We start from the raw sequence: 12026 nt of genomic DNA on the forward strand, positions 1-12026 counted from the left end.
GACTGACTTTTCTGTTTTTCTTTTCCTGCAATAGCTAATGCTGCTCGGCATTCTTCCTGACATTAACTATCTACCTTATGCTGTTTGCCTTATGCGGTTTCCGTCTCTATCCTGCTGAGCTGAGAACAGCTGAGAAAATCCTCAGCATGCTTTAGTCAGGGCGCAGAAGACCTACAACCAAGCTCCTGGAGGCATATTTTATTTTGTCCATCTCCAAATTTGCAGTTTTACATGGAGTTGGCATAGGCTTCGTGACAGATTAAAGACCTGGGCTCGTTCAATTTTTCAGAATCCTCCTGAATTTGTAATCGGCTGGATGGGCACTTTAGGCCTTGAGTTACAACTGACTTTTCTTTCCTGGCTTGTAGGGAAATCCATAGGCATAGTGCTTCATAACTCTCTCTTGAACTGCAGATCCTGAAAGCAGTGACAGTGAACTCAAGTATTCTTACTCACAGGTGCAGTAAATGGAAAGCAGTTTGCTTTTTCTTTTTTTTTTTTTTGGAACTGCTGCTGGATTCAGTAGTGCCATATAGAAAGTACACTGAATATCAGTAGTTAAATATAATTTGATTATATAAATTCTAATCTAAACTTAGGTTATTTATAAATTTAAGAGGGACTGTTATGTTCTTCTTTGCCTTGAGAGAATTTACATTAGTGGTCTTAATTCTTTTTTTAAAAAAATAGAAATATAAAATATTTGAGTAGCTTTTATTTCAATATTTACCTATTTTATGCATGCCAATATTTCTGGTTTTCACATCTTACGTGTGTGTAAATCTTAATAACATTTTAATTCGAATTTTTTTTCGTGCTCCAGTTTTATGAGTTACCTCAAAAGCTAAGGCTGGATGACATGGATGTATGTATATATGTATTTGAAGTATAATTAACATACAAAGTTATATTAGTTTCAGGTGTACAACATAGGGATTCAACAATTCCATACATTTCTCAGTGGTCACCATAGTGTAGTCACCATCTGTCACAAACGACTATATTCCCAATGCTGTACTTTTCATACTCATGACTGATTTATTTTATAACTAGAAATTTGAGCCTCTTAACCTATTTCACATTTTACATATCCCCCCACCACCTCCTTTCTGGCAATTATTAGTTTATTCTCTGCATTTAAGAGTCTGGTTTTTCACTGTTTTGTTTTTTAGATTCCACTTATAAGTGAAATCCTATGGTATTTGTCTTTGTCTGACTTATTTCGCTTAGCACAATACCCTCTAGGTCCATCTGTGTTGTTGCAAATGGCAAGATTTCATTCCTCTTTATGGCTGAGTAGTATTTCACTGTGTATATATACCACACCTTCTTTACACATTCATCCATCAGTGGACATTTGGCTTACTTCCGTATCTTGGCAGTTGTAAATAATGCAATAAACATAGAGGTGCATATATCTTTTTGAATTTTCTTTGCATTTTCTTTGGCTAAATACCCAGTAGTGGAATTACTGGATCATATGGTATCTCTACTTCTAATTTTTTGAGGAAGCTCCATACTGTTTTCCACAGCAGTTACACCAATTTACATTCCCACCAACAGTGAACAATTCCTTTATCTCCATATCCTCGCCAACACTTGTTATTTCTTGTCTTCGTGATTCTAGCCATTCTGACAGGTGTAAGGTGATAGATATCGCATCATGGTTTTGATTTGCATTTCCCTGATGATCAGTGATGTTGAGTATCTTTTCATGTGTCTACAGATGTTGGCCATATGCAGGTCTTCATTGGAAAAATGTCTATTCAGGTCCTCTGCCCATTTTTAATTAAATTATTTGGGTTTTTTGGTGTTGAGTTGTAGAAGTTTTTTGTATATTTTGGGTATTAGCTCCTTATCAGATATATCACTTGCAAATATCTTCTCCCATTCATTCAGTAGGCTGTCTTTTAGTTTTGTTGGTAGTTTCCTTTGCTGTGCAAAAGCTTTTTATTTTGGTGTAATCCCAATAGTTTATTTTTGCTTTTGTTTCCCTTGCCTGAGAAGACATATCTAATAAAATGTTGCTAAAGCCAATGTCAGATAAGTGCTGCCTATGTTTTCCTCAAGGATTTTTATGGTTTGAGGTATCACATGTAGGTCTTTAATCCATTTTTAGTTTATTTTTGTGTATGGTCTAAGAAAATGATCCAGTTTTACTCTTTTGCATGTAGCTGTCCAGTTTTATCAACACCATTTGTTGAAGATACTGTCTTTTCCCCACTGTATAGTCTTGCCTCCTTTGTTGTTGATTAATCTACCATATAAGCCATATAAGTTTTCTTCAGGGCTCTTTATTCTGTTCCATTGATCGATGTGTCTATTTTTGTGCCAGACAATACTGTTTTGATTACTACAGTTTTGTGGTGTATCTTGAAATCTGAAACTGTGATACCTCTTTGTTCTTCCTTCTCAAGATTGCTTGGGCTATTTGGAATTTTTTGTGGTTCCATGAAAATTTAATATCATTTGTTCTATTTATGTGAAAATGCTATTAGTATTTTAATAGGGATTACATCAAATCTGTAGATTGTTTTGGATAGTATAGATATTTTAACAGTATTAATTCTTCCAGTCCCTGAGGTGTTTCTTTGCGTCATCTTAAATTTCTTTCATCGATGTTTTATAGTTTTTAGAGTAGAGGCCTTTCACCTCCTTAAGTTTATTCCCATGTATTTTACTATTTTTGATGCAACTGTAAATGAGATGGTTTTCTTAATTTCTCTTTCTTCCCCTTCATTATTAGTGCATAGAAATGCAACAGATTTCTATATATTAATTTTGTACCCTGCAGCTTTACTGAGTTCATTTATCAGTTCTAACAGTTTTTTGGTGGAGCCTTTAGGGTTTTCTTTTTTTTTTTTTTAAGATTTTATTTATTTATTTATTTATTTATTTGACAGAGAGAGAGCACTTGTAGGCAGAGCAGCAGGCAGAGGGAGAGGAAGAAGCAGGCTCCCTGCAGGGAGCCCAATATGGGGCTCAATCCCAGGACCCTGGGATCATGACCTGAGCCGAAGGCAGACACTTAACAGACTGAGCCACCCAGGCACCCCTAGGGTTTTCTATGTATATAGTATCCTGCCATCTGCAAAGAGTGACAGTTTTACTTCTTTCTTACCAATGATTCCCTTTTGTTTTCTTCTTGTCTGATTGCCATGGCTAGGACCTCCAGTACTATGTTGAATGAAAGTGGCGAGTGTGGACATCCTTCTCTGTCCCTGATATTAGGGAAAAAGCTCTCAGTTTTTCACCATTGGGTATGAGTACCTGTGGGTTTTTCATATGACTTTTATTATGTTGAGGCGTATTCTCTCTAAATAAACTTTGTTGAGAATTTTTATTATGAACAGATATTGTATTTTGTCAAATGCTTTTCCTGCATCTATTGGAATGATCATATATTTTTTTCCTTTACCTTGCGATGTGATGTATTATCCTGATTGATTTGTGAATATTAAACCACTCTTATATACCTGGAATAAATCCCACTGGATTCTGGTGAATGATTTTTTTAATGTATTGTTGATTTTAGTTTGCTAATATCTTGTTGAGAATTTTTACATCTATGTTCATCAGAGATATTGGCCTGTTTTTCTCTTTTCTTTGTAGTATCTTTGTCTGCTTTGGTACCAGGGTAATGCTGGCCTCATAGAATAAATCTGGAAGTTTTCCTTCCTCTTCTATTTTTTTGAAATAGTTTGAGGAGAATAGGCATTAACTCTTCTTTAAATGTTTGGTAGAATTCACCTGTGAAGACATATGGTCCTGGACATTTGTTTTTTTGGGGAGGTGTTTTTTTTTTTTTTTTTTGACTGATTTAGTTTCATTACTAGTAATCAGTTTATTCAGATTTTCTATTTCTTCCTGATTTAGTTTTGGAAAGTTAAATGTTTCTAGGAATTTATCTATTTCTTCTAGGTTGTCCAATTTGTTGACATATACTTTTTCATAATCTCTTATAAATCTTTGTATTTCTCTAGAGTCAGTTGTTATTTCTCCTCCTTCATTTCTGATTTTATTTATTTGAGTCCTCTTTTTTTTTTTCTTGATGAATCTGGCTAAAGGCTTATCAGTTTCTTTTCAAAGAAGCAACTCCTGATTTCATCATTTCTATGGTTTTTTGTTTGTTGGTTTTTAGCCTCTACTTCATTTATTTCTGTTCTAACCTTTATTATTTCCTTTTTCTACTAGCTTTGGGCTTTGTTTTTTCTTTTTTTAGTTCTTTTTTTATCTTTTATAACATTTGCTTTATTACTCTATATACATTTTGCCTTTATTTTTAATTTAAATTTAATTAGTCAACTTATAGTACATCATTAGTTTCAGATGTAGAGTTCAGTAATTCATCAGCTGCATATAACACCCAGTGCTCATTACATCACATGCCCTCCTTAATGCCCATCACCCAATTAGCCCAACCCCCCACCCACCTCCCATCCAGCAACCCTCAGTTTGTTTCCTATAGTTAAGAGTCTCTCATGGTTTTTCTCCCTCTCTAATGACTTCCCTTTCAGTTTTCCCTACCTTCCCCTATGATCCTCTGCACTGTTTCTTATATTCCACATATGAGGGAAACCCTATGATAATTTCCTTTCTCTGATTGAGTTACTTTGCTCATCATAATACCCTCCAGTTCCATCCACGTTGATATAAATGGTAAGTATTCAACCTTTCTGATAATTGAGTAATATTCCATTGTATATATATATATATATATATATATATATACCACATCTTCTTTATCCATTCAGCTGTCAATGGACATCTCAGCTCTTTCCATAGTTTGGCTAGTGTGAACATTGCTGCTGTGAACATTGGGGTGCAGGTGCCCCTTCAGATCACTACATTTGTGTCTTTGGGGTAAATACCTAGTAGAGCAGTTGCTGAGTTGTAGGGTAGCTCTATTTTTAACTTCTTGAGGAACTTCCATACCATTTTCCAGAGTGGTTGTACGAGCTTGCATTCCCACCAACAGTTTAAGAGGGTTCCCCTTTCTCCACATCCACACCAACATTTGTTGTTTCCTGACTTGTTAATTTTAGCCATTCTGACAGTTATGAGGTGGTAACTCAGGTGGTTTTGATTTGTATTTCCCCAAGTGAGGTAGAGCATTTTTTCATATGTCTGTTGGCCATTTGTATGTCTTCTTTGGCGAAATGTCTATTCATGTCTTCTGCCCATTTCTTGACTGCATTATTTGATTTTTGGGTGTTGAACTTGATAAGTTCTTTATAGATCTTGGATAGTAGCCCATTATCTGATATGTCATTTGTAAATATCTTCTACCATTGCCTTTTAGTTTTGACTATTTCCTTTGCTGTGCAGAAGCTTTATTATTTTTTTATTTTAATTAGTTAATTAATTTATTTATTTAATGGAGAGAGAGACAACACAAGCAGGGGGAGAAGGAAAGGGGGAAGGAGGCTCCCTGCTGAGCAGAAGGGCCAAATGTGGGGCTCAATACCAGCACCCTGGGATCCTGACCTGAGAAGAAGGCAGGCGCTTAACTGACTGAGCCACCTGACTGTGCAGAAACCTTTTAATCTTGATGAAGTCCCAATAGTTCATTTTTGCCCTTGCTTCCCTTGCCTTTGGAGACGTGTCTAGCAAGAAGTTGCTGTGGCTGAGGCCAAAGAGGTTGCTGCCTTTGTTTTCCTCCAGGATTTTGATGAATTCCTGACTCACATTTAGGTCTTTCATCCATTTTGAGTCTATTTTTGTGTGTGGTGTAAGGAAATGGTCCAGTTTCATTCTTCTGCATGTGGCTGTACAATTTTCCCAACACCATCTGTTGAAGAGACTCTCCTTTTCCCATTGGACATTCTTTTCTGCTTTGTTGAAGATTAGTTGACCATAGAGTTGAGGGTCCATTTCTGGGCTCTCTATTCTGTTCCATTGATCTATGTGTCTGTTTTTTTTTGCCAGTACCATACTGTCTTGATGATGACAGCTTTGTAATACAGCTTGAAGTCCAGCTTTGTGATGCCACCAGCTTTGCTTTTCTTTTTCAACATTCATCTGGCTATTTGGGGTCTTTTCTGGTTCCATACAAATTTTAGGATTATTTATGCCAGCTCTGTGAAAAAAAGTTGATGGTATTTTGATAGGGATTGCATTGAATGTGTGGACTGCTCTGGGTAGCATAGACATTTTAACAATATTTTTTCTGCCAATCCATGAGCATGGAATGTTTTTCCATTTCTTTGTGTCTTCCTCAATTTCTTTCATGAGTGTTCTATAATTTTTAGAGTATAGATCTTTTATCTCTTTGGTTAGGTTTATTCCTAAGTATCTTTTGGTTTTGGGTGCAGTTGTAAATGGGATCGATTCCTTAATTTCTCTTTCTTCTGTCTAATTGTTAGTGTATAGAAATGCAACTGATTTCTGTGCATTGACTTTATATCCTGCCATATTGCCGAATTCCTGTACGAGTTCTAGAAATTTTGGGGTGGAGCCTTTTGGGTTTTCCACATAAAGTATCATGTCATCTTCGAAGAGTGAGGGTTTGACTTCTTCCTTGCCAATTTGCATGCCTTTTATTTATTTTTGTTGTCTGATGGCTGAGGCTAGGACTTCTAGTACTATGTTGAACAACAGTGGTGAGAGTGGGCATCCCTGTTGTGTTCCTGACCTTAGGTGAAAATCTCTCCATTTTTCCCCATTGAGAATGATATTTGCTGTGGGCTTTTCATATATGGCCTTTATGATATCAATGTATGTTCCCTCTATCCTTACACTGTGAAGAGTTTTAATCAAGAAAGGGTAATGTATCGTGTCAAATGCTTTTTCTGCATTTATTGAGATCATATGGTGTTATCCTTTCTTTTATTAATGTGATGTATCATGTTGATTGATTTGTGAATATTGAACTACCCTTGCAGTCCAGGAGTAAATCCCACTTGGTCATGGTGAATAATCTTTTTAATGTACTGTTGGATTCTATTGGCTAGTATCTTGGTGAGAATTTTTGCATCCATGTTCATCAGGAATATTGGTCTGTCATTCTCTTTTCTGGTGGGATTTTTGTCTAGTTTTGGGATCAAGGTAATGCTGGCCTCATAGAACAAATTTGTAAGTTTTCCTTCCATTTCTATTTTTGAAACAGCTTCTGAAGAATAGGTATTAGGTCTTTATATGTTTGGTAAAATTCCCCTGGGAAGCCATCTGGCCCTGGACTCTTGCTTGTTGGGAGCTTTTTGATTACTGCTTTAATTTCCTTTCTGGTTATAGGTCTGCTTAGGTTTTCTATTTCTTCCTGTTTCAGTTTTGGTAGTCTATAAGTTTCTAGGAATGCATCCATTTCTTCCAGCTTGCCTAATTTGTTGGCATATAATTGCTCATAATATGTTCTTAAAATTGTATTTCTTGGTGTTGGTCATGATCTCTCCTCTTTAATTCATGATTTTATTTATTTGGGTCCTTTCTCTTTTCTTTTTGATAAGTCTGGCTAGGGTTTTATTGATCTTACTAATTATTTCAAGGAACCAGCTTCTAGTTTCATTGATCTGTTCTACTGTTCTTTCAGTTTCTATTTCATTGATTTCTGCCCTAATCTTTATTAATTCTCTTCTCCTGCTTGGTTTAGGCTTTATTTGCTGCTCTTTCTCCAGCTTCTTTAGGTATAAGGTTAGCTTGTGTATTTGAGACTTTTCTAATTTCTCGAGAATGGCTTGTGTTGCTACGTACTTCCTTCTTAGGACTGCCTTTGCTGCATCCCAAAGGTTTTGAACAGTTGTGTTTTCATTTTCACTCATTTCCATGAGTTTTTTTTTAATTCTTTAATTTCCTGGTTGACCCATTCATTTTTTAGTAGGATGCTCTTTAGCCTCCAAATATTTGAATTCCTTCCAAATTTCCTCTTGTTATTGAGTTCCAGTTTCAAAGCATTGTGGTCTGAAAATATTCAGGGAATAATCCCATTCTTTTGGTACCAGTTGAGACCTGATTTGTGAACCAGTATGTGATATATTCTGGAGAGTGTTCCATGTGCACTTGAGAAGAATGTGTAGTTTGTTGCTTTAGGATGGAATGCTCTGAATATATCTGTGAAGTCCATCTGGTCCAGTGTGTCATTCAAAGCCCTTGTTTCCTTGTTGATCTTCTGCCTAGATGATCTGTCCATTGCTGTGAGTGGGGTGTTAAAGTCCCCTTCTATTATTGTATTATTATCAGTGTGTTTCTTTAATTTTGTTGTTAATTGGTTTATATAATTGGCTGCTCCCAAGTTAGGAGAATAAATATTTACAGTTGTTAGATCTTTCTGTTGAATCAGCCCTTTTATTATATAGTGTCCCTCTTCAGCCCTTACTACAGTCTTTGGTTTAAAATCTAATTCGTCTGATATAAGGATTTCTAACCTAGCTTTCTTTTGATGTCTATTAGCATGATAAATTGTTCTCCACCCCCTCACTTTCAATCTGGAGGTGTCTTTGGGTCTAAAATGAGTCTCTCATAGACAGCATATGGATGGATCTTGCTTTTTATCCAATCTGATACCCTGTGTCTTTTGATTGGAGCATTTAGTCCATTTACATTCAAATAACTATTGAAAGTTATGAATTTAGTGCCATTGTATTACCTGTAAAGTCCCTATTTCTATATATTGTTTCTGTTTCTTTCAGGTCTGTGTTACTTTTGGGCTGTCTCTTTGCTTACAAGATCCCATTTAATATTTCTCCAGGGCTGGTTTACTGATCACAAATTCTCTTAGTTTGTTTGTCCTGGAAGCTCTTTATCTCTCCATCTATTTTGAATGACAACCTTGCTGGATAAAGTATTCTTGGCTGCATGTTTTTCTCATTTAGTACCCTGAAAATATCATGCCAGCCCTTTCTGGCCTGCCAGGTCTCTGTGGATAGGTCTGCCCCGCCAGTCTAATGTTCCTACTCTTGTACATTAAGGACTTCTTGTCTCAAGCTGCTTTCAGGATTTTCTCTTTATCTCTGAAATTTGCCAGCTTCACTATTATATGTCAGGGTGTTGATTTATTTTTATTGATTTTGCCGGGGGTTGTCTCTACCTCCTGGACTTAAATCCCTGTTTCCTTCCCCAGATTAGGGAGGTTCTCAGCTATGACTTACTCAAATATACATTCTGTCCCTCTCTCTTTCTTCTTCCTCTGGGACCCCAATAATTCTAATATTGTTTTGCTTTACAGTATCACTGATTTCTTGAAGCCTCCCTTAATGGCCCATTAGTTGTTTTTCTTTCTTTTCCTCAGCTTCCTTCCTTTCCATCATTTTGTCTTCTATGTCACTGACTCTCTCTTCTGCCTCATTTACTCTAGCTGTTCGAGCATCCATTTTAGACTGCACTCAGTTAAAGCATTTATTTCAGCCTTATTAGATTTTATTTCTGCACTAAGAGGTTCTCTGTTGTCTTTTATGCTTTCTTCAAGCCCATAGTAACTTTGTAATCATTATTCTGAATTCTAGGTCTGACATTTTACTTTTATCCATATCGATTAAATCTATGGCACAGTATTACCTCTGGTTTTTTCTTTTGTTGTGAATTTCTCTTTCTCACCATTTTATCCAGAGAAGAATAGATGAACGAGAGAACAAAATCAAAAATATCAACCACAAACCCAGCAAAATACACACTAAACAAATCTGAAGAGGTCAGAAACCAAAAAAGAAAAGGAAATAAAAGGGAGGAAAAAAGAATATAAGCTCACAGGTAGACAAAACCGGGTGATCCACTTGGTCCTGGGTGTTTTTTGGTCTATTTGTTGGAAGACACTAAATCCCAAAATTGTAAAGAAAGAAAAACATGTATATACAAAAATAAAATTGAATACAGTGAAAGGAAGCCAGAAATGAAGAATATATCTATAAAATGAATATGTAAAAATGAAAATTAAAAAAGACTTAAAATCAAAGAGTTGATAAAATAAGCAGCTACTTGAAAAGGAAAAACAAGAAAAAAGAAAAAGAAAATTTTAAACTGAAAGACTAAAGACTCATGAGAAAAAGACCTCAAATTCTATATACTATTTTCCCCTAGCACAGGAGTTTTTCAGTTCTGTGTGATCCATAGATTTGGTATCACCCGATGTTCCTGCTGGTCTTCTGGGGGAGGGGCCCATTGCACTGATTCTCAGGTGTCTTTGCCTGGGCTGAGTTGTACCATTCCTTGCCAAGGGGCTGAGCTCAGTGTAAGCTGCTTTGGGTTGCTCTATGTGGCTTTTGTTCCCTGAAGGGTTTTGTGCTGCTTGCAAAAAGTGGTCACTTTTCTATTTGTAGAATTGCAGCAATTCTTTTCTTAGCTCTCAGGTTGAATTCACAGGAGTTCAGAATGATTTGATAGATATCTACGTGAATTCAAGGGACGAGATGAAATGCAGGTCCCCTACTCTTCCGCCATCTTCCCTCTACTCTCCTTTTTTTAGTTCTTTTCAGTATAAAGTTAGGTTGTTTATTTGAGATTTTTCTTGTTTCCAGAGGTAAGCCTGTATTGTTATAAACTTCCTTCTTAGAACTGTTTTTGCTGCATTCCAAGGATTTGGTACCATGTGTTTTCATTTTTATGTGTCTCCATGTATATTTTTTTTCCTCTTTGATTTCTTGGTCAATTCATTGTTTAGTAGCATATTGCTGAGTCTCCATGTGTTAAGGCTGGCTTTTAAAATGTGCCAGAAAAGGTAAAAACTGGGTATGTTTGCTAATATAGGTTTTTAAATCATTTTTTTCAATGTATTTCAATCATCTTTAATAAAAATGTATCATGTTTAGAATAAAAATAAATTTCAAGGTTGAAGGGCGGGAAAGATTAATCATAACATATAATATATATATATACATTATCATGTTCAGTTATTGGTTATATGCATATGCACTCTTTTTCAAATATAATGACATATTTTAATGGTAATTGAAGTGGACTTCTAATGTAATCAAATTCATCTTAATATTGTTTTCAAGTTAGATTATTCACATTGACATATTTAACTAGATAATATATAGATGCTCCAAATATAAACAGTAATATAAACAGTCCTTGAATTTTAAATCCATCAATTTTCTTAATTATCCAGAAGTAAACTTGAAATACAAACACCACATTTGATGTTAATCACAAAAAATTGCAGTAACACATTAAAGTCTATGAGATAAAATAATGGGATTATTTTCTGAACAATCATTTTAAAGGGAGTTGTCATTCTTCCCATCAACAACAGTGGCTCTAAGTTCTTATTCTGTTGGTGATTAACACTTTATATACATTTAAATAAATTTATAAGAAAACTCATTTTTTTTCTCTGTCACATCAATGGAATTTAAACCTCCCAGGGTCCCAGGTAATAGCAAAAGTGCCAATCCTTCAGTTACGGAATTACTCTAGCCTTATAATGTTCATTTGCATTTTTCTTATCCCACAGAGAAATGTACTCCCCATTGCTTTACATAATATTCAGTTCAGTTTCTATATCCAGGAAATTTTAATATTCTTCTGGAGGATTAAATAATAGTGTTTTTTTCTTGTACAAAAGCAGTGTTAAGTTATGGGGATTTTTTTATATGTAGACATTTTTTCTTGTGTTTATAATTTTATAAATAAATATCTCTTTTATATTTTAAGATATAAGAAATATTTTAATTTTATAAATGCTGTGTAGATTTTCCTCATGTTGCTCTTAAACATTAGTGATTTCCATTTCTAGTAATGTTTACTCTTTACCCTTTATTAGGTTAACTGTTAGAATTGTTGCATGGGCTTTTCTTCTTTTCTCATATTTTAAAATTTCTCCTGTGGCAGAAAAATATGCCATACTTCTATTATATTGACCTGCCCCAAGACTCAGTTTCTACTTCTAGTTTTGAAATAAGATAATCAAGACACAAATAACAACATAACTGACTTATCTTCAAATCTCTTTTTAGTATCTCTCTATATCCTTAAGCTAAATAAGAGCAAGATACCAAAGAATGATTCACCTACCTGTTTGATCTGAAAAGCCTGTTTTATCACATGTGACTATAGTGGAATTGTATAAGGCCTGTGAGTGGGTGTGTATGAAGGTA

The 12026-nt window shown here is 35.1% G+C and overlaps 1 protein-coding gene across 1 annotated transcript in view; it reads left to right on the plus strand.

Annotated features, from left to right (window-relative positions):
* LAMA2 (laminin subunit alpha 2) overlaps nt 1–12026 on the plus strand; it is a 620419-nt gene that overhangs the window by 451958 nt on the left and 156435 nt on the right. The gene's annotated exons all lie outside the window — the stretch shown is intronic.

This window comes from Callorhinus ursinus, unplaced genomic scaffold, assembly GCF_003265705.2.
Source record: "Callorhinus ursinus isolate GAN/ISIS: 27379988/994484 unplaced genomic scaffold, GSC_fseal_2.0 scaffold6, whole genome shotgun sequence".
NCBI classification, from domain to species: Eukaryota; Metazoa; Chordata; class Mammalia; order Carnivora; family Otariidae; genus Callorhinus; species Callorhinus ursinus.